This window comes from Neomonachus schauinslandi, chromosome 2, assembly GCF_002201575.2.
Source record: "Neomonachus schauinslandi chromosome 2, ASM220157v2, whole genome shotgun sequence".
Lineage (NCBI taxonomy): Eukaryota > Metazoa > Chordata > Mammalia > Carnivora > Phocidae > Neomonachus > Neomonachus schauinslandi.
The window spans coordinates 169,741,425-169,767,823 of record NC_058404.1 but is presented as its reverse complement, the minus strand read 5'-3'; the positions used below and the strand labels follow the sequence as shown (position 1 = coordinate 169,767,823).

The window sequence follows — 26,399 nt, the reverse complement described above, 5'->3', positions numbered from 1 at the left end:
AAATCAGCATACATACTTCATTCTATAAACATGCTATATTGTAACTTGTACAAATATCTTGGCATAGTTGTAAGTGAGCCTATTTATAAAATTGCTGGTGATTTTAAATTTCGAAATATATTGCCAAATTGCTCTTCACTGGTATCTATTTTAGAAGATAATTTAATCTCAAACCGTAGTCCCTTTTCTGCATGGTTACGGGTATCAAAACTGACCTGCTTTGTCTCAAACTGAATCACAGGTCAGACAACCAATCCATCGCAGACTAAGCCAAATTCTTCTAGACAACAGAGATTACGTGAACCAAACCAGAAACATCTCATAGCAAAGATGAAGGTTGGGGATTACAGCTTCATAAAGGCTCTCTGTGGCTGACCTTTTACTTCTTTCTATATTCTTTGTCTAAGACACAAGCTCAGGAAAAGAAAGGGGCTAAGGTTGGGGATTAACATCTCATAGGTACTTGTCTTATCCCTTTGGGCTGCCAAAACAAAATACCACAGACTGGATGGCTTATAAATAACAGAGATTATTATTATTATTATTATATTTCTCACAGTTCTGGAGGCTGGGAAGTCCCAGAATATGGTGTCAGCACAGTTGCCTTCTGGTGAGGGCCCTCTTCCTGGTTCATAGTTGGCCTTCTCACTGCGTCTTCACTGGGTCAGGAGGGCTAGGGATCTCTCTGGAACCTTTTTTGTAAGGCACTAATTCCATTCATGAGGGCTCTACCCTTCTGACTTAAGTACCCCCCAAAGTCAACCCCTCTTCATACCATCATCTTTGGAAGTCAGGATTTCAACATATGAATGGGGGGGGTAAGAGGAGGGGGACACATTCATTTAGACCATAACAGTACTTAACGATGAATACTAGCAGTTGAAAATACCAAGAAAGCAACAGATAGACTGGAGTCTCAAACCATCATAGAGTTGAACATTTTATTGGTCCTTCACCATTGTCAAATTCTAGGGAGCTCCCATGATAGCACAAAGAAGCCTGAAGTTCTCAAACAATGAGTGCAGAGTGGGGATGCAGGAATGGTTAGGAACGTCCACGGCTTACCTAATTACTTCCTTCTCTAAGTAGCTGCCTGGGAGTGTCTGATTCCCCTCACAACCAGATCCCTCTGGGTAATTTAGAGCAAGTTGATAAAGTGTGTTGGTGGGCCACATCCCTAGGCTATAAAACCTAGGACTTCCCAAACATGCCCTGCATTTTTATTTCTGCCTCTGAGAGTCTGGTTAGATATTTTCCTCAGGTAAAAAGGCTTGAAAACACCCATCCACTGACAACTTCCTACCTCCTAATTTATCAAAAATAACAAAAAGCTCCAAATTAATCACATCCATATTAATCACTCTCTCCTTGGAAATTCCAAAGCATCCTACTCATAGTTCTCTGGGCCTTTATTATCTCATTAATTATAAAAATAATGAAAGATACATAAAGAAAGAGATACATATAAAGAGAGTTTTTCCATAGGCAGGGCTTTCATTTATACATATACACAATGGAGCTCAAGAAAAAAATTCATATTCAAATTTAAATTAGGAGATGTGAGACTTTGATAAGACCATTTGATCTCACCGATCCTAAGCTTCTTTAGCTATGACGTAGAGTAAAACTGCCTCTCTGTCATAGGACTGTTGTGAGGATCAAATGAAGTCTCCCACCCCACCCCATCGAAAGCTGAGAAAGTGCTTAACTACTTAGCATACTGGACATACTCAAAAAAAAAATGTTAGCTCTCCCAAAAGGACTTCTATTCTGGCTGTCTTTCCCCCAGGATATTTCATTTTATTCCCTCCAGCAACTACCAAAGTAACCTTCCATATAGAGCACTTTAAGACGTTCATTTGGAATTTAACTGAATTGTTCTGAACTAAGTAGAATTAATTCAGCATTTCTTATTACTCATAAATTCAGGCCTGCTCAAGAACAGCAGTCATTTTTGATCCAATTTTAGAACCACTGAGGGCCCAACGTTGTGATCGGAACTCTCCACTTTTTATTTCTGAGGTGAGTCTTTGGTAAAATCACTAATATCCTCTTACTTTCCTAGCTACTGTCACGCTTTAACCAGACACCAGAAATGAACCACAGCATTAACAAACCATCTGCAAACTTATATCTTCAAAAGAATCTCCCTTACGAAACCAAACACAGAATAGTTACTAAGATTCTAAAATCTGTCCTCTAAGGGCCTCAGCTGCATGATGACTGCAGGAAAAACCATTTTCTTCAATTCTTAAAAAGGGTACACTAGCAAATTACACAGAGCAATTTCCTAATGCTAGCTAGACTGATGTTGATACTCATTTTTTAAATAAATTATTGGCTTGGATACCGTCTATATATAAAAACATCCAGTAGACTATTTTTGTTTATGAATGAAGGGGAAGATCAATTCTTATTTGAGCAGATAATAATCAATTTGAAAATTTCCGAAGTCATGAACAGTTATCGTGTCGTGAATATAGATCTTATTCAGACAGTGTAATCAAATTAAATGTTTTATTCATTACAGGTCCATATTGGACTGAGAAACTACTGCTTGTTCTTATATTAGTAATTACATTAAAATAAATAACAACTGATTATATGTCACTCAAGTATGGTATCTTCAAAGGCTTTTAAAGGAAACCTAATAATTCACAGATTATTTCACATAAAAACTATAAAGACAAGCAAAAAAATCAAAAGATGTAACATGCCAAACTCTATTAACATATTTATCACAAACATCTCCACTGCAGACTTACACAAAAATGCGTTTCCTCCTAATGAAAGCAAGTTCTGGATACTCTCTTCATTCTTGTACTGGTTCACTGAATGGGACGAAGCTGATTTGATTTTGCTTCATCGGCAACCACATGATAATAAACAGGCCGGGGTCTTCACAGATGTCACCGTACTACAACTCAAACTTCAGGGGTTCAATCATTCCCCGAACATCAGTCAGCACAAGGCTCTCTATAAACTTAAGACGTTACTATCTATCACCCAGCCATATTTTGTTTCAGCTCCCTAAGAAAAACAAGACCAAGACCATATTTTCCTAGAATATTTTAAGTACTATATGCCTCAGAGGGTCCATTCATCACTCTGCAAATAGGTCACCAAGATTTTTAAAAGGCATCAAAGAGAAAGAAAAGATTTAAAGGAATGGCAGGGTTAAAAGATCCACGATACCCACTTCCTGAGTCCTGGAGTTGAAGCTTACCTATGGCTTTTTCTTGTATGTTTTTATGAAGATTTTATTTATTTATTTGAGAGAGAGAGAGAGAGGGGAGAGGAGAAGAGGAAGAGAGACAAGCCGACTCCACGCTAAGCACAGAGCCCAATGCGGGGGTCCATCCCACAACCCTGAGACCATGACTTGAGCCGAAAATCAAGAGTCCGACGCTTAAGCAACTGAGCCACCCAGGTGCCCCTGGCTTTTTCTTTTAAATGAACAATAAAAAGAATAATTCCACATTCTCTATGGATGCATTTTTATGCAGTGACATTATCAGCCAAAGAAAGCAAAGGGGCAGGTAACACATATGTCCACTCCCATCAAGGTGGTCTACCCAGGCTGAAATAAGAAGACGTGCCGAGAAAGAGCAAAAAGCAGAGAAGCCATCCTGAACGGGGCCCTCCAGAAACTGGGAAGCATGGCTTGACCTACTAATAGAACTACAAAAAACTTATTCTAGATCTAATTTTGATTTTAATACTCAATTAAACCCCCAGTAGCAGAAGTCAACTTTCAGCTGTATGTCAGAGAAAGGAAATGTCTCTGAATTTCACCAAGACCAAAATTTTATGTTTTTTCACATTAAAAATAAGTCATCCCCCAAACAAAATTATAACTTAACAACAAAACAAAAGAAAATGGCCAACAAGAATCCAAATGTCACCAAAGAAAGCACTGACCTTTTTTCCCTTCTAAATCACACCTATTCACAATTTTTACAGAGTTGTAATGAAGGAAGAAATAAAAATTTGCAGTCTTCATATTTCCAATCCAATTATTTTAATGTCTGCACAATTGCTTATTGGGAACTATACTAACACAAAGACAAAAAGAACACGGGTAAATATAAAAAAATACAGGTGGCATTTTAATTGTACTATGAAAAATGTTCAGTTTTTTTGAAACATAAAATCATACTATGTTTCCAAAACCCAAAATATTTTAATTCATAGGGTTTCCATTTAATAAAACAATAGTTTTGTGAAATTTATTATTTTGTGTAAAAAAAAGACCCAATTCATATAATCATTAATGAAAATTCTTGAAATTCTTGAGATAATATACCAAACTTGCAAATCCTTCAGTCAGTAGTTATTGGTAAAGATTAAGACAGAAGTAATGGAAAATTTTAATGTTTTATTCAAATGGATAATGGACATTAGAATGCTTACCATCTTTATGAAAAACAAAGCATTTTTTTATTTAAAGTAATGCATACAGTAATCTAGAAAATCCATCTAAATTGGCTTGCATTCTCATCCACCATTTCAAATTTCCACATTTATCCCAAAGAAAAATAACCAGAGACTAGTACTTTTAAGAGAGTGACTCAAATAGGAATGGAGAGGAAAAGTAGCAAAGATATGATAGTAAAAATAAATAGAGACATATTGCGACTTAACCCTATTTCTTGAACAAAACTTTTTCACAGAAAAACTGCACTGCAAACCTAAGTAAAGTATAATATGGAACAAGCATAAGGACAGGCATAAATAATCAACGAAACAGAACTGAGAGTTCTGAGATAAACTCTTACATTATGGTTAAATGATTTCCTACCAAGGTGCTAAGATATATCAACAGGTAAAAGATAGTCTTTTCAGCAAATAGTTTTGAGACAATTGGATATCCATGGGAGGAAAAAAAATTAACATACCCAAAACTTAACCCCAAAGGGACCAAAGCCCTAAGTGTAAGGACTGAGACAACAAAAGTTCTAGAGAGAAACAGGAAAAAAATTTCAGTGACCTTTAGTTAAGCAGAGAATACTTAGAAACATCAAAATCATGAACTTTAGAAGAAAAGACTGAATAACTGAACTTCGTTACAATTAAAAACTTATAAAACTCAACACCTAAAAAATGAATAATCTAATTAAAAAGTGGGCAGAAGACATGGAAATGGCCAATGGACACATAAAAGATGCTCAACGTCATACAAATCAAAACTATAATAAGATATCACCTCACACCGGTTAAATTGGTTAAAATCAACAACACAAGAAACCACAGGTGTTGGTGAGGATGCAGAGAAAGGGGAACCCTCCTGCACTGTTGGAGGGAATGCAAGCTGGTGCAGCCACTCTGGAAAACAATATGGAGGTTCCTCAAAAAGTTGAAAATAGAACCACCCTATGATCCAGCAATTGCACTACTAGGTATTTACCCAAAGAATACAAAAATGCTAATTCAAAGAAATATACATACCCTGATGTTTATAGTAGCATTATCTACAATAGCCCAATTATGGAAATAGCCCAAGTGTCCATCGACTGATGAATAGATAAAGAAGATGTGATATACAGCGACGATGGAATATCCCTCAGCCATAAAAAAGAATGAGATCTTGCCATTTGCAATGATGTGGACAGAGCTAGAGAGTATAATGCTAAGTGAAGTTAAGTCAATCAGAGAAAGACAAATACCATATGAATTCACTCATAAGTGGAATTTAAGAAACAAACGAGCAAAAGAAAAAAAGAGAGAGAGAGGCAAGCCAAGAAACAGACTCTTAACTACAGAGAACCAAAGGGGAGGTGGATGGGGGATGGGTGAAATAGGTGGTGGGGACTAAGGAGTGCACTTGTTGTGATGAGCACTGGGTGTTGTACAGAAGTACTGAATTACAATATCTTACACCTGAAACTATTTTCACACTGTATGTTAACCAGAATTCGAATAAATTCTTTTGAGCTTTAAGGACAGCATTAGGAAAATGAAAAGAGAAGCCACAGACTGGGAGAAAATACATGCAAATTATATATCTGATAAGGGATTTACAGACAAATAACTCAATATGAAAATACGCAAAGAATTTGAATAGGCACTTCCCTAACGAAGATATAGGAGTGGCTAGGAAGCTCACCGATTGTATAACTTGTATAACTAACTCGATAATGAGATAAATTTCATAATTATCATCTTTTGTTCTTTTCAAAAGCTACATAATAGGATCATTTCATCAGCAACTCCAAAGCACATTACTTTGTACTTCTCATATCACAGCCAAGTTTTCAAATCACTGTAAAAAATAATGGTAATAACATCCAGACTGAACAAGAAATGAAACTATCTCTATTTGCAGATGACATAATCTGGTATATAGAAAATCCTAAGGAAGTCACAACACAATAAAAAACTATCAATACTAATAAACAAGTTCAAGGCTTAAGGAAACAAGATCAATTTATAAAAATCAACTGTATTTCTATATACTGGCAATGAATACTCTGAAAATGAAATTTTAAAAATGATTCCATTTTATGAAGGTGTCAAAAAAAATACTTAGGAATAAATTTAATAGCAAAGTGCAAGATTTGTTGCCTAAAAAAAACAAAACACTGCTGAAGAAATTTAAAAAGATCTAGGGGCACCTGGGTGACTCAGTCGGTTGAGCATCTGACTCTTGGTTTCAGCTCAGGTCATGATCTTGGGGTTGTGGGATCGAGCCCTGCATCAGGCTCCCTGCTCAGTGGGGACTCTGCCTAGGATTCTCTTTCTCCCTCTCCCTCTGCCCCTCCCCCGTTCTCTCTCTCTAAATAAATCTTAAAAAAGAAAAGGATCTAAATCAATGGAAATATATCCCTTGTTAATGAATCAGAACTCTTTTTTTTTCCAGTTTTTTTTAAGAGAGAGCAAGCGTGTGTGCACGCATACACATGCATGCGGGGGGGGGGGGGGGGCGGGTAGGGCAGAGAGATAATCTTAAACAGGCTCCACGCCCAGCATGAAGCTGGACGCAGGCCTCAATCTCACAACGCTGAAATCATGACCTGAGGCGAAATCAAGAGGGTGGACACTTAACCCACTGAGCCACCCACCCACCCTGGATCAGAACTCTTAATATTGGTAAGATGGCAATACTCCTCAAACTGATCTGGAGATTCAACACAATCCCCATCAAAAGGCTGGTTCAACATTCAAAAATCAATTAATATAACCCATCATATCAATAAGCTAAAAAAGAAAAAAAATCATATGATCATATCAATAGATGTAGAAAAAGTATCTGATAAAAATCCAATACCCGCTCACGAAAAGAACTCTTAGCAAACCAGGATTAGAGGGGGAAACTTCTTCAACTCGATAAAGAACATCTACAAAAAACCTATAGCTAATCTTATACTTAAATGGCGAGAAACTACATGCTTTCTCATGATCAAGAACAAGGCAAGATACTTCTCACCACTCCCATTCAACATCATACTAGAAGTCCTAGCTAGTGAGGTAAGACAAGAAAATAAAAGGAATAGATTGAGAAGGAAGAAATAAAACTGTCTTTGTGTTCACAGATGACATGACTGTCTATGCAGAAAATCCCAAAGAATCAATAAAAATACTCCTGGATCAAATAAGCAATTATAGCAAGTTTGCAGAATTCAATGGTAATATACAAAAGTCACTTGCTTTCTTACACACCAGCAATAAACAATTGGTATTTAAAATTAAAAATATAATACTGTTTATTCTAGCATCAAAATAAATGAAATACTTAGATATAAATCTAGTAAAATATGTACAAGATCTATATAAGGAAAACTATAAAACTCTGATGAAAGAAATCAAGAAGTTCTAAATAAATGGAGTGATTCCACATACATGGATAGGAAGACTTAATACTGTCAAGATATCAGTTCTTCTCAACCTGACCTATAGATTCAACACAATCTCAATGAAAATCCTGGCAAATTATTTTGTAGATATTGATAAACTGATCTAAAGTTTACAAGGAGAAGCAAAGAGTCCAGAATAGCCAATACGATACTGAAGGGGAAGAACAAAGTCAGAGGACTAACACTATCTGAACTGAAGATTTACTATAAGCTAGAGTAATTAAGACAGTGTGGTACTGTTGAAAAAATAAACAAATAGATCAATGGAACAGAACAGAGAGTCCAGAAACAGACCCACACAAGTACAGTCAACTGATCTTTGACAAAGGAGCCAATGCCCTTCAATAAAGAAAGGATAGTCTTTTCAACAAATGGTGCTAGGATAACTGTAATTTCATACACAAACTATGAATCTAGACAAAGACCTTAACAGCTTCCACAAAAATTAACTCAAAATATCTGTAGATCATAGATCTAAATGTAAAACATGAAATTGTAACACTCTAGAAGATAAGGAGAAAACCTGAATGACTTTGGGTTGGCAGTGACTTTTAGATACAACAGCAACAATCCATGAAAAAATTAATAAGTGATAAGTTGGACTTCATTAAAATTAAAAACTTCAGCAATGAGAAAGACATTGTCAAGAGAATGAAAAAAACAAGCCACAGAACTGGAAGAAAATATCCACAGAAGACTCATCTGATAAAGGACTGGCATCCAAAACATACAAAGAACTCTTAGAGCTCAACAATAAGAAAATGAACAATCTGACTTAAAAATGGGCAAAAGATCTGAACAGATACCTCACCAAAGAAGATATACAGGTGGTAAACAAGCATATGTAAAGAGGCTCAAAATCATACATCATTAGGGAGCTGCAAATAAAAATAACAAAGAAATGCCACATACACCTATTAAAATGGTTAAAGTCCAAAACACTGACAATACTAAATGCTGGCAAAGATGAGGAGAAACAAAGTCTCATTCATTGCTTTTGGAAATGCAATAGTGCAGGCACTTTGGAAGACAGTTTGGCAGTTTCTTACAAAACTACATACTTATACCATACAGTCCAGCCATCATGCTCCTTGGTATTTACTCAAAGGAACTAAAAATTTATGTCCACACAAAAACCTGCACATGAATGTTCATAGCAGCTTTATTAGGAGTACCCAAGGTATCTTTCAATAGGCAAATGGATAAATGAACTGTGGCACATTCAGACAATAGAATATTATTCAGCACTAAAAAGAAATGAGCTATCAAGGCACAAAAAAACACAGAGGAATCTTCAATGCCTATTTCTAAGTGAAAGAAGCCAATCTGAAAAGACTACATAATGTATGACTCCAAATATATGATATTCTGGAAAAGGTAAAACTATGGAGATAGGAAAAAGATCAGTAGTTGCCAGGAATTCAGAGGGAGGGGAGGATGAACAAATAGACAGAACACGGGATTTTTAGGGCACTGAAACCATTCTGTGTGACTCTATAATGGTACATACATATCATTATGTATTTGTCAAAGCCCACATAATGTACAACACAAAGAGCGAACCCTAATGTAAACTATGGACTTTAGTTAATAATAATGTATCAATATTGGCTCATCAATTGTAACAAATATACCAAACTAATGCAAGATGTTAATAGGGAAAAGTCTGAGTGGTAGTGGGGATATGTGGGAACTCTCTATACTTTCTGCTCAATTCTTCTGTAACCTAAAACTAGCCCCCAAAAATAAAATCTGTTAATTTAAAGAAGCAAACGGGCGCATAGGTGGCTCAGTCGGTTAAGCGTCTGACTCTTGATTTCGGCTCAGGTCATGATCTCAGGGTTGTGAGATCGAGCCCTGCGCCGGGCTCCATGTGGGGCATGGAATCTGCTTAAGATTCTCTCTCCCTCTCTCTCTGCTCCTGCCCACCCCCTAGCCCATGCACACTCTACCTCTCTCCCTCTCTCAAATAAATAAATAAATAAATAAATAATAAAAATTAAAAATAAGAAAGCAAACAGTGTCAATTATAAAAAATAATAATAAAGTCTAACATAAGAAGAAGAAATAAATCTTTAAAATTCATGACATGCTTGGAATTCTGCTTGAACAGAAAGCCAACTGAGGTTTTAGTGAGAAGAGCAGCTGTTACCCTGCAGTGTTAAAATAAACTCTGGACAGCTTTCTGATAACCTCTCATTTGGCTGCTCCCAAAACAATTGTGCTTACAGTAAACACCAGGATTCTACTACTCGTGAAGCTCTGAAATTATCTTCCTTATCTGCTGTTTACTTTAACTATAAGCTCTGGAAAGCCTCTCTTTCTTTCAGACTCAAAAAGCAAGTAATTGAATTAAGTGTATTTTTTTTAATATTCCTGAAGACTAAATTCTACTTCTCCCTTTGTTAAATCATAGCTCTCTGCCAGTCTCTCCAACACCCAGCAGAATTCATAATTGCACCTCTACTCCCACAGAGCTTAGCTTTTACCTCTAGTGATACATTTTTCACATTGTGTGTCAGAATCCCGATCCAGCCCATCCCCTCCATTGTGAGCCTCTAAAGACAGGAGTGCCAGTCATCTCCCACTAAGACCTCACACCTAGAAGGCATTCCCAATCAGGACCTGTTTGGATCTAAGTGACGGATATCTATTTCAAACTAACTCCCTAACCTGCCATGAAAGTGAAACCAGAGTTGCTGGCTTTAGATGGTACTGCCTCTGGGGTCATAAGGTGTGTGTGAGTCTGTGTGTCTGTGTGTCTGTGTTTGTGTGTGTGTGCGCGCCCCCCTCCCGCCTCATCTCACTTCCTGTATCTCCCTGCTCTGATCTCCTCTGTGTTAACTTTATTCTCAGAAAGGCTTTCCTTAAGCGGTGGCAAAGCGGGAAACTAGCAGCTCCAGCTTAACAAACCCACGAAAAAGGAAAAACCTCGGGCGCCTGGGTGGCTCAGTTGGTTAAGTGACTGCCTTCGGCTCAGGTCATGATCCTGAAGTCCCGGGATCGAGTCCCACATCAGGCTTCCTGCTCAGCAGGGAGTCTGCTTCTCCCTCTGACCCTCCTCCCTCTCATGCTCTCTGTCTCTCATTCTCTCTCTCGCAAATAAATAAAATCTTTAAAAAAAAAAAAAAAAAGGAAAAACCTCTTCGCAACGGGGTCAGTGAAAATACTGGGTCCTCCATAAATCGATCCTTGGGACCCTGACTAGCCAAGCTTATGTCACATGCCCATAACAGAGGCAGTAAGGTCACCTCCTCCGACTATACAGGCTGAAAACAAAGGAAGGGTGACTAACTGCCCAGGGAAAATCTGGGTGATTCATTGAAAGGAGGAAAGGGATGCTGGGTGGGTGAAGTCAACAGACATTCACTACTTTACAGGTTCTCGAGACTGCTGACCCGCTCCTGTCTGGTGAGTATTTATGAACTGTTCTTGATACGTAATGCTGAGTTGCCCCCTGAATATCCAATAGGACTTGTTTGTCATGCCCCTACCTGTATGTATAATACACGTTCTCAAAAGGAATTCTCCCCACCGTACTGCTCCATGTGAGGCTGTTCTGTTTCATTCTCCTGGTCTACCGTTAGGCTATTTTGCATTTATCTACATTCCTATTATTTTCAGGACACTTCTTTTCTTCTGTGCTATAGGAGTATCTTCATGCCAAATGCACACACTGCCAAAAATGAACATGTTGCTAGCTTTTGTCTAAGGGGAGATAAGAGTAAGTAAAATCTCGCCAAGCAAAGCAGAGCCGGAAGCGCCCCAACAGAAATGGCAGGTCTCCATGACTCCCCCCTTCCCAGTGTGAAAACACAAATGAGGGCAAGTCTGAAGGCACCAGTGCAAGCCCATGCTCTCTCAAGAAGAGGGTTTCTCTCCAAAGTCAAGCCAAGGTCGCTGCGGTTGTTATGGGGGGGCCTCTGGTTGGGGCCTCTTACATACGTTGTGCTGAAGACTTTCTCTTCTCTGCAAGAGGAGAGGAAGATGAGCAAGAAGATGGGGCAGAGGAGACAAAGAAAGGAGAGAGCGATTCACTGCACACGGAGATACGTCAGGATCTACCGGCCATCTCTGCAGTGCTAGGAATCTCTCGAATAACTGGGAAGGACTATTTGGGGCTGTTTCAGAAACACTTTATGGAATAAACAAAACCGCTTTTCCCTAGCTGACCCAATCCGCTTCATCCCGCCTCTCTGATACTAACCTGATTTTACTTAATTAGCATCGGTCTCCGGCTTTCACAGGAGCTTTCTTTTATGGATTTTCCATCCAGCAAATGTTTCTGTTCCACGGCTGGGCAGATCCGGCCACAGCAGCATGCTTGGCCACAGACCACAGCAGCTCACCCACAGCAGCTCCGACCTGCAGGGGAAAAGCCAGAGCCCATTGGAGGGATTCGTACTCACAAACTCTCTCTCTCAAGAGTCTATGTTTGGCAGGATAACCCCAAATGTTTTCCAACTGTTTAAAATCATTAATGAACAGAGACAATAGCGTATAAGGTGTCCGAAAGATAAGTTTGGGCTATCCTAAAGAAGGACTGGGGCGTTTAATCATTGTTGAAAAGGTTCGGCCAAATGATTATACTCTGTTTGTGGAAAATGCAAAAGCCACATGTTTTAATTAACCACAGAAAACACAAGCTACAACTAAAATTTCATGAACACAGTGATCTGCCCTGTGGAAAACCACAGGAATGTTCTGGCAAGGCTCAGTCTGAATTCTTGGGACACAGAGGGCTAGAATCATTCCCCTTAGGAACTCGAACAGAAAATTAACTTGCTCAATATGTTTTAAAAAAGTAAAATGAAACCCAGATTTAATCTCAATCAAATATAAAAACATTTCAGGACTTCAAAGGGCACCACCAAAAGACACATAAGGGGAAGGTCATAAAGAATTCCAATGTGGTTCAGGATTTAGAATGCGTTTTCAATGCAAAGCAAATGGTGTAACAGAAAATTTTATAGGCTAAATAATCCAAAGGGGAAACTAATCATCTTTTATTTCCTACTAGAGAAAAATGATATATGAAACCAATATTCAACTAGTGAATTATAAATATTATCAAATGCACCATATATTTAGGCAAAAGGAATCTCTTAACCACCCTCCTTCATGCCAAACCTGTGGCCTGGCCCACACCAGCTACCATGCTTCAGCCTGAGAAATCAAGGCATCCAGAAAAATAGTGTTAAGATAACTTATGCTCACTGATATTACAGCTAGCAATTCTGGAACAGAAAACTAGAGTGAGGAAACCTTAGAAAAGCAATTAGTGAACAATTAAGAACTAATAAATTGGGTGCCTGGGTGGCTCAGTCGTTAAGTGTCTGCCTTCGGCTCAGGTCATGATCCCAGTGTCCTGGGATCGAGCCCCGCATCGGGCTCCCTGCTCCGAGGGAAGCCTGCTTCTCCCTCTCCTACTCCCCTTGCTTGTGTTCCCTCTCTCCTCGTCTCTCTCTCTGTCAAATAAATAAAATCTTTAAAAAAAAAAAAGAAAGAATAAATTAAGAAGTCCTCATTTGTTCATTATAGTATTCATTATGACAACATCTATATATGCTGAATATTGAAAGCCTGTTCAAGAGGGAACAGGACAAATGTTATTTTCAGATACTAGGGCTACAATTCTATTTCTGTAAGGCAAAACAGACCCCGTCACAAGCAGGGTGCCAAGCATAATATTACATTAATCTCCACCTTCATCTGAAAGCTCAGGCCCAAAAATCATCTCAAAAGGAACCCAAGAAAGTTATATATGTATGGTATGATCCCAATTTTGTTCTACAAACTAAGTGTATATAATTAAAGACACAAAAGTATGAAAAAAGAACTATTTCTGAGTCATGGAATTAGAAGCTATTTGTCTTTCCTTCTTGGTGTTTTCCAAATTTTCCACAACTCATATGTATTACTTGTAGAATCACAATATTTTTAAATAAGATTTTTATTAAACTGATGGGGATACAAATCAGTAAGCGGATGTCTATCCTATATTAGCCTGATCTGTGGGTTTCTTATCATCTGAACAGTAAGAGCTAATAAATTAAAAAGTCTTCATTTATCTGAGCTCAATAATTCTTAATTTATAAGTTCAAAACCCAAGTGTCCAATAACATTTCCAGGGCTGAATAACACTACTTTCCTAAAAATAAGAAATTTGTGTTTGTTTACTGCCAACTTGCCACAAGGAGACAAGAAAACCATAGTTATTTCCCTCCTTTAATTAATGCATCCAAAACTCTCTATCACTGACCATGCCGTATTATTTTTTGCTTAATTAAAAAGAGCGCCTCCTGGTGTTACTTACGGTCTCACAGGAGCCCAGCCCTAGTGAACACTTCACCGACACTCCGTTTTGACATCTTGGCATCCCAGAAAACACAAAACACAGTGGTGGAACCTTAACACTGGAGGACTTGGCAATCCATCATTCCAGGAACCCCAAAACTCCCTCAGGTTACAAATGAAGACCCCGGATGCCCAGAGAGTTTCAATATCTTTCCTGAGGCCACACAGCAGGGAGGAGAGGATCGGGGATAAAGGTCCAGATCGCCTGCCTCCACTCTGACCCAGCACTCTTTCCACCACGATACCTTGGCACGCGCTCTTCGAAATACAAGTCTGCAGGAAACACGTACACGTTAAATTCATACCAGCAAAACCAGAAGAACAAGACAGACATTTGTTCCACCAAAAATGAAATGCACACGGAAAAAAAAAAACCAATAAAAAAAAAAAAAAAACACCAAAGACTCAACTGCGGGCTAAAAAAGATGTGGTGGCTGTGCCCAGAGCACGTTCAATCTGAGAAACAATGGTCGCACTGTGCTCAGGCAGCAGGTGTCCTGACCAGAAACTGCCGATCACACTGAAAGCTTGCTGGTCCTACTACATGCCCACGGCTCAAAGCAGGACAAAAGGTTTTCAACGAGATAATACGACACTTGCACTGAGCCACCTGTAAGAGACAAGAAGGACGCACGCTCATCCCACCAGTTGGAAACAAGTGATTTATGGCATCAGGTCCCAGCCTCTTCCTGACCAGATGACCCAAAGCTTAAGGAGGCGACATCAGTGGTTTCAAAAATTAAGTAAACAACAGTCGCTGAGAAATAACGTAACATAATCCTAATACTTCCTATCTTATGTCTGATACAAACCTCAGAGAGGGAGCAAGATTTTTCTCTTTTCTGCTCAGTTATTTGAAATACTGCTCACCTCCACTTCTTTCTTAGCATCCACCTATGGCAGTATCCCCGCCACCCCAGTCAGAAACCGAAGAGTCGAACACAATGTGGATAGTCTGAAAAGCCAGGGGAGAGAAGAGGACAGATGGCAAAATGACAAACTCAGAAACGCTCCCTGAAAAGCTTGTATGGATCCAGCGCACTGCTCGTGAGCCTGCCCTACTGTGCAGCAGGACAACAAAGCCATGGGTTGTGAAGCTGCAAATAAAACAAGCTGCATCGAGGGATGATGTGATCTCGCTTTGTAAGAGCCAGAACAAACACAATAGCTTGTCCCGCCTCATTTGAGAAGCCAGGCACCCAGCGAAAAAAAAGAAAATGCAGGGGTTTTTTATTTTGTTTTTGTTTTTCCATGCAAAACTGCTCCTCAAGTCCCTACCATATATTTCCATGGCTGGATTCTGGAGGAAACAATACTGGCAGTTTATTTATTCCCCTCGATGCCTCTGTTCTAATACTAAAGGTCAACGTCCACGGTGGGCAAAGAGAATTCAATTTGTGTTGCCATGTCACAATGAATTCAAAGCTTTGGGGTATTGTTCAAGTAACTCTTTAAAGTTATTTGTGTGTGTGTGTGTGTGTGTTTAATTTGTTAAGATAACTATTCTTTTTTTTTTTAAGGTTTTTATTTATTTGATAGAGAGAGAGCGAGAGCGGGAACACAAGCAGGGGGAGTGGGAGAGGGAGAAGCAGGCTTCCCGCCGAGCAGGGAGCCCGATGCGGGGCTGGATCCCAGGACCCTGGGATCATGACCTGAGCCGAAGGCAGACGCTTAACGACTGAGCTACCCAGGCGCCCCTCTTTTAAAGTTATTTGTAAGGTAATGATGGTTAAGTTCAAATTTAGTGGTCTGGGAGGACCAACTCTCACCCACTAATCAAATCGGATAAAATCTTGCTGGAGCCACCAAATGATCTTTCTCAACAGAGACGAAACATAAATTAGAATTAGATCAGATTCATAGATTTTGAAGTCCTTTCTTAGAACCTTGGCTGTGTGTTGCTTGGTCTTTAGCTTCAGCGAATGTCTTTGGCAAAATGTGCACCCAGATGTTTGCCACCATTTGAGACTCTTAAATGTTTGGTCGGTGTTTTTTCTATCCTAATGTCAGAGGGAAGGTTTCTCCCTCTTGAGCCTGAGTCCAGAAATATCAGCCAAGCCAATTCAACACTTCAGAAATTTCTATCTCGGGGTGCTTGGGTGGCTCAGTCATTAAGCATCTACCTTCGGCTCAGGTCATGATCCCAGGGTCCTGGGATCAAGCCCCGCATCGGGCTCCCTGCTTGGCGGGAAGCCTGCTTCTCCCTTTCCCACTCCCCCTGCTTGTGTTCTCTCTCTCGTTGGCTCTGTCAAAAAATAAATAAAATCTTAAAAAAAAAAAAAGAAATTTCTATCTCAAAATGATCAGGAGGACCAGGCAAAAATACATTGGAGAATATTCCTCTCACCACTTTGGAAATTTTATTTTAAAGACTGATTGACTTGAGAGAGAGAGAGAGGGACAAGCAGAATCCGCACTGAGCTCAGAGCCCGACACGGGGCTCAATCCCAGGACCCTGAGATCACGACCCGAGCCAAAACCAAGAGTCAGATGCTTAACCGACTGAGCCATCCAGGCGCCCCTGGAAATTTGACTTTAAAAACTTAGATTCATAGTATTAATAAATTTACACCTTAAAATGTTTGGGAGAAAAGAATACAGCATTAAAATTGTTATATTTTTTTTTCAAAAAGAATGTATCATAGGCACCCATCACAGGCAACTTAGAAGAATCTATTATGAATAATCCAAACTCACACCCAAAAAGATTGTAGCTGATGGGGAAGACAGTAGGTAATTTGGAAAAGGTTTCATAAGGTAACTTCCCCTGTCATGCTCTCAAGTAGAGAGGGTTTTAACTTGGGGAGCAAAGAGGGGGAATTTATGCTTATTAATGAAGGGGATGAAGAAATGAGCAGATTTAGAGCTTACAGTCCTAGCTCTGCTACTTAGGCCTGAGGCTTTTTGGGATAACTAATTTATTCTCTTTAACCTTCATTCCATCATTTGTGAAACTGGGGTGATACTATCAGCCAACTTCCTGGGATTTCCAACTGATAAAACCAAATATGAAAGCATTATAGAAATTTTAACACTATGTGTTCATTCAACAAATATTTACTAAGAAACTGCAATGCTGCCAGATAAGGCACTGAGGACCCAACCACGGACAAGAGACCCAGTCCTTCCTGCAAGGACTTAGGTTAAGGAATGCACTGTGATGTGTGTGAGGCACAGGGAACTATGGGAACATGTAGGTGGCCTCTAATCCAAATACCAGACAAACATCAGGTATTGTTACCTTTACGAGTTCTTTTTTTTTAAAGATTTCATTTATTTAGGGGCACCTGTGTGGCTCAGTCGGTTAAGTGTCTGCCTTTGGCTCAGGTCATGATCCCGGGGGCCTGGGATCCAGCCCCACATCGGGCTCTCTGCTCAGTGGGGAGCTTGTTTCTCCCTCTCCCTTTGCTGCTCCCCCTGCTTGTGTTCTCTGTCTTGCTATCTCTCTGTCAAATAAAAAAATCTTTTTTTTTTTAAAGGTTTTTATTCATTTGACAGAGAGAGCACAAGTAGGCAGAGCGGCAGGCAGAGGGAGAGGGAGAAGCAGGCTCCCCATTGAGCAGGGAGCCTGATGCGGAGCTCCATCCCAGGACCCTGGGATCATGACCTGAGCCGAAGGCAGACACTTAACCGACTAAGCCACCCAGGCACCCCAAATAAATAAAAATCTTTAAAAAAAGAAGATTTAAGCACTGACCAAAAATTTCCACCCTGACAAAGCTGACATTTCAGTCCTTCCTCATTCACATGAAATGTAAAATATATGAACTAAATCGAGGAAGCAGCAAGGCTACTTCTGCTGCAACACAGGGATTCTTTTAACCAAAAGACCTCCACACAAAAGTTAAAAGGAATATTCTAATTGATCTAGATACAGTAAACATCTTCCTTCTTCTTTTAATCTCCAGACCACATTTTACAATACACCATATAATTTACTGCCATCATATGAACTGCACTGTTAGGTGTGAGGGACTACAATCTGTGTGTGTTGGCCTCTGTGTGACCACTCTCCCCACACTGTCCCTGTCCTCTCACCCCCCCCCCCCCCAGGAAAAAGAACACTCACTGGAATCCATCCAATAACAATCCCAGTTTTAACAAGGGGAATATAGGTTATTTTAGAAGCATTTCCTGGAGCAGTCATTTTTTAAAGAATAAAAAAAGTGGAATTATTTATTTTAGAAACTAAACTGAAGTTCAATTTTAACATGCCAAATGTCTGCCTTAGCAAAGTTTCTTTTTTAAATCTGTTTCATTACAAAAATAAATAAAAAGGGCCTGAGAACTAGGCTGTCCAGGACACTGTCAACTCAACTGTCTAAAAATTCAGTATGGGACAGTGGGGAAGGGGACGAGGAAAGAGGGAAAAAGAGAAAAGAAGGGAGGCAGTAAAGATCCACACACTGACCAGGATTAATAACCTGAAAGCTCACATACTCAACAAACGGGAAGAGCCAGCGTTCAAAATATGGGTTAGCAAGGAAGAAAGTAAATATCCAAATAAAAATGACCAAAATGATACACAACTCCAGAGGAAGCCTTCCTAAACCTGGAGTTCGTACAAAAAAATACAAAGCCCAAAAGCCCAAGTACCCTGACATACATACCAGGTCTGGGGGAGTATCTGGGCAATCTTAGGTTTTTTAAAACTATCCCTACATGATGCTTGATGCACAGTCATAATTGGGAACCACTGGTTTTACTCTACTGCCTTATAGAAAAAGGTACTAGAATACTTTTTTTTTTAAGATTTTGTTTATTTTAGAGAGAGAGAGAAAGAGAATGTGCACGTGGTGGGGAGGGACAGAGGGAGAAGAGAATGTCAAGCAGACTCCACGCTGAGCATGGAGCCCAAAATGGGGCTCGATCCCACAACCCTGAGATCACGACCTGCACCGAAACCGAGAGTCAGACCAAGAGTCAGATGCTTAACCTACTGCACCACCAGGCGCCCCTGGAATACTTTCATCATAATAATGGGTAACTGTTTTGCTAAGTGCTTTCCATGAATCCTCACATTCATCTTCAAGTAGGAACTATTATTATATGCCTATTTTTAAATGGGGAAATTTGAGGCATAAAGAAGTCAAGTAACTTGACTAATGTTACCCGGCTTTTCAATCAAAGACCTGGGATTTTTCACCCAAGTCGGCCCCATAGTTTCTCAGCATCTGGTGAACGTCAGCAAGCCAAGTCTTTTTTCCACTCTGTAGTCTCAGGATGTCCTATGACTACCTCATCTGTAATGGAACGTAGGCATTACAGTTTTCCACACAGAGCTTAAAACCCAAAATTCAGTAATAAATTCTGTATCTAAGATAATGTTCTGAAAATCATGTATAACGTATGGTCTATTTAGAGCATTGGGAGGTATCTGGTCAGGTCTGCAGAGTTACTTTAATTACCTTCCAACTGGACCGGAGATGAGTAAAAGGTGTGCTTCTGATCTTAGGGAACATATGTTCCTGCATCAACACAAGACTTTACCTAGAAAGAAGTTGGACACAGTGAAGTCTAGCTCTTTAGGAATTACTGCCTCCTCACAACTTCAGGCTTTCGTTCGTGTTACTCCATCTGCCCAGACTGCCCTGCCCTACCACTCAGATGTGCCAAAGGTTCGTCCTCTGAAGTCCAGCCCAAATATGACCTCCTTCTTGAAGTCTTCTTGGATGCCCTGGCAGAAATAATTATTGATGCTTGGTGATTGTCAATGCTCGCCCCTATCACACAGAGCAGGCTGACACTTAACTTCAGGAATACATTGGCCTTATCTCGTCAGGGTCTCTGCAACGTCTCACCTCCTCACCCTTTAGTCTCAGGTGGCCCAAAGTCTTCCTGGTTCTTCCCCACCTCTCTCAAGGCTCTTTCTCAGGTTCCCCCTGAGACTCCCTTCTGCATGACCAGGAGAATACCAATGGTGTTCATAAAGGCTTCATCCTGACTCTCCTCATACTTCACACAAATCTTCTGGTGACTTCAGCCACATTGCCAGGCCCAGCTACCGGGTATTCTGATGACTCCCATATACCCATGCAGTACATCCCCCATTCACTCATCAAACATTCATTGAGACATACGCTATGCAAAGAACACAGCACGCTCTGTCTCCAGGCCAGACCTCCCCCTTGACCGCTCTATGGGCAACCTACTTGGATCACCACTCCTGGATGCCAATGCCATTAATACTCTAACCCCAAATGGCAACCATCCTAAGAGGCACATTTCTTCACATTTTCACACAGGTAATATTGAGATATGTCTTTTAAAAAGGGCATCTTGAAAAATTCTGGCAATAGGGGTGGGTGCCTGGCTGGCTCAGTCCGTGGAGCATACAACTCTTGATCTTGGGGTTGTAAATTGAAGTCCCACCTGGTGTGTTAGGTGTTAGAGATCACTTAAAAATATTGGCAATGTTTTTCCTAAAACGTTTTACACATATATAAAGGTGGCTCTTACAAACAATGGCATCTTATAACGAACTGCAAAGATTATCTTAATGTATTTCCCTTCATTGTTCTACAACAGTGCTGTTTACCAGAACTTTTCTTCAGTGATGGAATTGTTATTCAGTACAGTAATAGCCACTGGCCACACATGCCCTGAAGTGTGGCTAGTAGACCAAGGACAATTTTTAATTTTTAATTTTTAAATTTTAAAAAACTTTTAATTTTATTTCATTTTCATCTACATGTTTATCAATTTCTTCATCACTTCTTTTTGCATCTCAGCCCTTCCTCCCAGAACCACTTTCTTCTTCCTGAAGTATTTTCTTTAAGCAGTTTCTTAATAAAGGTCTGCTGTGGCAAGATTTAGATTTTTGGACAGCATATTTTGCCTTTTTCTTGAATGACAGTTTTGCTGATATATAATCAGCAGTATTTTCTTTTAGTATTTTGAAGATATTTTTTCCAGCCTCAATCACTGCTGTTGAGAACTCAGCTCATTATTCCCTTGATGAACAATCAGCCTTTTCTTTCTGGGTGTTCTTAAGATCATCTTTTTTATTTTGGTGTATTGAAGTTTTCCTATTTGTAGACATGGATTTTGTTTTATTTATCCTTATTAGTTTATGTTGGGCTTCCCTTATCTGTCCATAAATTATTTGAATTTAAGGAACACTGGTCATTTATGTCCTTCATAAACTCTCTCTGGATATGATACACTAGATCTTCAAATATAACTTCCCTCCATTTGTTCTATTATCTTTCTGGGGCTCTGAACGGATCTCCTTATAGCCCTTCTACCCTTCAACTACGCTTTCATGTTTTTCTTCTCATTTCTATGTTACATTCTGGTTAATTCCTTCAAGCTTTTTTTTCTAGCTCATTACTCCTTCAGCTGTTTCTAATTATTGAATTATTATTTCAACAGTTACAATTTTTTCCTTAGGTGTTGTTTTTGTTTGTTTGTATTTTTCCAAATCTGCCTGGTCAATTTTCTTTTCAGCAACAACAAAAACACCTAGATTTATACTGCTCTTGTACACAATCTTTCACCCCACTCCACCCCATTTTATTGAGATATAATTGACATATAACACTGTATCAGTTTAAGGTGTTTAAGATACAACATAATGATTTGATATTTGTATATTGCAAAATGTTTACTACAATAAGTTTAATTAACATCAATCGCCTCCCATAGTTACCACTTTTTTTCTTCTGATAAGAATTTTTTAAAAAAATATTTTATTTATTTGAGAGAGAGAGAGAAGGTGAGCATGGGGGCAGGGGGGAGAGACAGAGGGAGAAGCAGACTCCCCCCCGGAGCAGGACTCTGGGATCATGACCTAAACCTAAGGCAGAAGGCAGACACTTAACCAACTGAGCCACCCAGGTGCCCCCTGATGAGAACTTTTAAGATCTATTCTCTTAGCAACTTTCAAATATAAAAAACAGTACTGTTAACTCCAGTCACCATGCTATATTATATCCCCAGAACTTATTTGTAACTAGAAGTCTGTACCTTGACCACCTTCCCCATTTCCCCCACTCCTCTCCTATGGCAACCACCAATCTGTTCTGTTTCTATGAGTTTGGGTTTTTTTAGTTCCACATATAAGTGAGATCATATAGTATGTGTCTTTCTCTGACTTATTTCACTTAACATAAAGCCCTCATGGCCCATCCAAGTTGTCACAAATGGTAACCTTTCTTTCTTTTTATGGCTACATAATATCCCTGGTCAATTTTTATCTCATGCTCTTTGCACTATTTGTGATTAACTTTTATTTCTTAAAACATTTCAAACATTGTTATTTTATATTCTGTATCATAATTTTAATATCTAAAGTTCTCAGGGTTCTAAATGTATTGTTTGTTTCTGGTGACTCTCACTCTTGGTGGTTTGTTTTCTAGAAGAATTGGAGATCTTTTATTCTGAACTCATATTTGGTTGATCTTAGGAGAATCCTAAGGTCCAAAGAAGGGATGCCTTCCTCCAGAAAGGAATTGTATTTGCTTCTGCCAAAAGCCAATGGGCACTACCTACCCGGGCCACCTTAGGTTCTTTTCGAGGTCCTGGTGGAATGCAGGCTGCTCCCACCTTGCCACTGACCAAAGGCTTAGTCTCCAACCACAGTTGTGATATCAGCATTTGCCCCAGTGGCAACCTATCTTTTGTGGTTGTTTATACACCTTTGGTTTAATTTTCCCTTTGATGGTTGATCTAATTGAGGTAGGAGATTTTGGAAATGTCTTAGCTTCCGGGATCCCAGTATGTTAAAAAATATTTTATCCAGATAACAATGGGGAAGTGTGTTAGAGTATCCAATCCACTATACTGCTAGAAATCTAAGTCCCCTACTAATGATCTTCCCTCAAAGCCTACTTTTTGTCCTTTGTTTTATATTTTGCTCAGTGACACCGTTCACTCTCATCCAAATCTGAAACCCAATATGGCATGTACCAACGATCCCTCTCTTCCCTCCACTGTCCCATGTGCAACTAGGTACCAAGTTCCAAATTCTTGAGTGATCAAAAGTGAGCTTGCATTTATCTTTCTGATTGGCATGGCATCTAGTAGTATAATTTTAATCATCAAAGGACAAGTAAGAAAAATAAATGAAAATAAATTAAAACCCAAATCATGCATTCCTGCCAAAAGACGGTGCTTTATATGAAGGAAGCTTCGAATACAGGGAAGAAGACAGAGAACTGAGTTTCATACAGATCCCAAAAGAACTAGAACTTTGGCATCAGAACCATAATCACATTTCCAAGGGGAGGTTTTATTTTAGTCAAACAAAATGATCTGTCACGATAAACTAATGTTAATTTGCATTTTATTGGTTTTGTAGTTTTGCTTGAATTTACTCTATAAATTTGTCATTGTTTTATAGTTAATAAAGAGCTGAAGCGTAAGGAGTTTATACCTACTTTTATGTTTGAGCATATTTCAACTACTTAATACTAAAAATATTGATGTCAGTACAGTGGATTTGTGAGAAATTATTTCCTCTAAATAAAGAGGTCCATAAATTATTGAGATTTAAGGAACACTGGTCTTTATGTTCTTTGCCACCTTTGATATTCATCATTCTCTCCATAAATGAATACAGAAAAATGGAATACAACAGCATAATCAAGACATCATTGACTAAACTCGAATTTCTCCCCAATTCTCCAGCTGTTGGAATTAGCTTCATACGGATGAATCTTTTAAGGCAGGATGCTTTGTTTCTTTCCTCCAATAGCGGCAGTTTCTAGGATGTAAGACATATGCTCTCCCCAGGTCCTACCATCACCCACTTCTACTCGAATCTATAAAATGGCACAAATGTACCTGGCAACAGCAAATGAAATGTGTCAAACAAAGGACGGTCCTCGCCTTAAGGAAGTCCATTTCCTGATTGAGTTTCAATAGCCGGGAATTCGGGTGAGTACTGCATTGTTGTTCTGAATGAGTACAAGAAATTCCCAATCATTTCTTTTTAACTTCAGTATTTTTATTCTTTATGGACTGATGGACTCTGGTTCCTTCAGTCTTCATGTATGTCATTTTTAAAAGTCCCTCTTACCAAGATAAAACTTTCTCTCCAACATACTGGCCTATCTGTCAATATCTTCTATTTCTCTTCCAACAGGGTCCGACTCCATCAGAACCAGAAGGGAAGTCACTGCATATCCATGTCATCTGTTATTAGACAGAGAACACTGAGGCCCTGAATGCTGAAAGGCTCTGATGGGCACAACCCAGAACCTGGTTCTACTCAGTCTTGCCCACCCAGTCCAACTCTGTGACTCCTCTTCAAATTAATGACTTTGGTCACCATTAAACTTTTGTTGTTTTTAAAAAGTCAAAGAATTGGATAGTTTCCTAATAATAGTAATTTGAGGATATCCACACACGGTATGTGAAGGAACAACTTGAGTTTCAGTAAAAATCTAAAGAAAGTTTCTTAAGTTCTGAAACCTAATTCCAGAATTCTTTTTGGAAGTGGTTTTTTTTTTCTTTTATTGTTTTCATCTTTGTTTTTTAATCAGAGCACATTAACTCAGGGAGAAAATGAGATTGCCTGTTTATTCAAAGAGAGAAATAGAACATTCTACTGCGAGTTTTAAAAACAATGCTGTGACTACATGTAACTCTAATTCAGCAGTTCTCACATTCAGATCCGGGCTGGGGCACAGGAATATGCATTTTCTAATTGAATTATAGTTGACACACAATGTTACCTTAGTTTCATGTGTACAACACAGTGATTCGACAACTCTGTACTTGATGCTCTGCTCACAAGTGTAGCTACCGTCTGTCACCACACAACACAATCACAATAGCATTGACTATATTCCCTATGCTGTGTCTTTTATCCCTTTGACTTATTCATTCCATAACTGGAAGCTTCCATCTCCCATGCCCCTTCACCATTTTGCCCATTCTCCCAACCCCCTCCCCTCTGGGAACCTTCAGTTTGTTCCTTGTATTTATGGGTCTGTTTCTGCTTTTTGTTTGTTTATTCATTTGTTTTGATTTTTAGGTTACACATACAAATGAAATCATATGGTATTTGTCTTTCTCTGACTTAATACACTTAGCATAATACCTTCTAGGTCCACCCATGTTGTTGCAAGAATATACACTTTTTTTAAGATTTATTTATTTATTTGGAGGGGGGAGGGGCAAAGGGAGAGGCAGAGAGAGAGTCTTAAGCAGACTCCACACTGTGCACGAAGCCCTACACGAGGCTCAATCTCACAACACTGAAATCACAGCCTGAGCCTGAGCCAAAATCAAGAGTCGGCCGCTTAACCAATTAAGCCACCCAGGCACCCCGCAAGATTATACATTTTTAACAAGCACAAGTGATGATAATGTTGATGGTCTGAAGGCCACTGGATGGAAAACACGGATCTATACAACTTAAGTTAACCTTGGTATTTCTACCTAATCAAGAAAGGAAGGCAAGGAAAGGAAGGAGGAGAAAGGAGTAGAGTAAGAGAAAATGCGAAAGACACAGTACACAGCCGATAGACAGACGTGGTGTTACCCTTCAAGCACGTGGAAAAGCGGCTTTCATGGAATAACATTCCTAAACTCTGACCTAATAAATTACGCCGAGGGCTGCTGCAAAGAATGTTTAAAACCAACTCAGAGCAGAAATGGCATTCCCACCCAACAAACAGGTGAAATCAAAGGCTAGTACAGGGTTTGGCAGATTTCAGGCCCTCATGAAATATTTGTTTAATTAAGAAGCAACTCTGGCTCTAGCTGGAAATCTATTTAACCACAGAAGTGAAATCATAATTAATATGATCACATCTTATTTTCCCCCTGTGTCTGTTTCCTCAGGGCATCCATAATGTCTGAATTGAAAATGGAACAGTAAGTATTATAATAACAACATTTGTTGGAAAGCTCATCCTAATTTTCAAAGTTCATAAATTGATGGATATGTCTTTATTCTTTTCAGATTTTTTCCAAAGGAATCTGAACTTTTAAAATTACATGTGTTATCCACCTTTGACCAAATAATCCTGGCAAGCAAAACCTTCTTCTGGAAAGGAGAGCTGGGAAAAAAGAAAAAGGGACGAATAGGAGGAATAATTGAAGGGAAAGAAATCAAGGGTAAAGAAGTCAGGCATTAAACGTAGCTAAAAATACAAGCTGCTACTTCAAGGTCCAGATATGATATCATTTTAACCCCAACAGACTTGTTTAAAAGAAGATGATCAGAGCTCCTGAGTA

The 26,399-nt window shown here is 39.2% G+C and overlaps 1 protein-coding gene across 1 annotated transcript in view; it reads right to left on the bottom strand.

Moving 5' to 3' along the window:
• The window catches only part of APBB2 (amyloid beta precursor protein binding family B member 2), a 360,396-nt gene that overhangs the window by 278,633 nt on the left and 55,364 nt on the right, over positions 1-26,399 (bottom strand). The window contains 1 exon segment of the mRNA XM_021701683.1: positions 12,061-12,218. The gene's annotated coding sequence lies outside the window, so the exon portion shown is untranslated.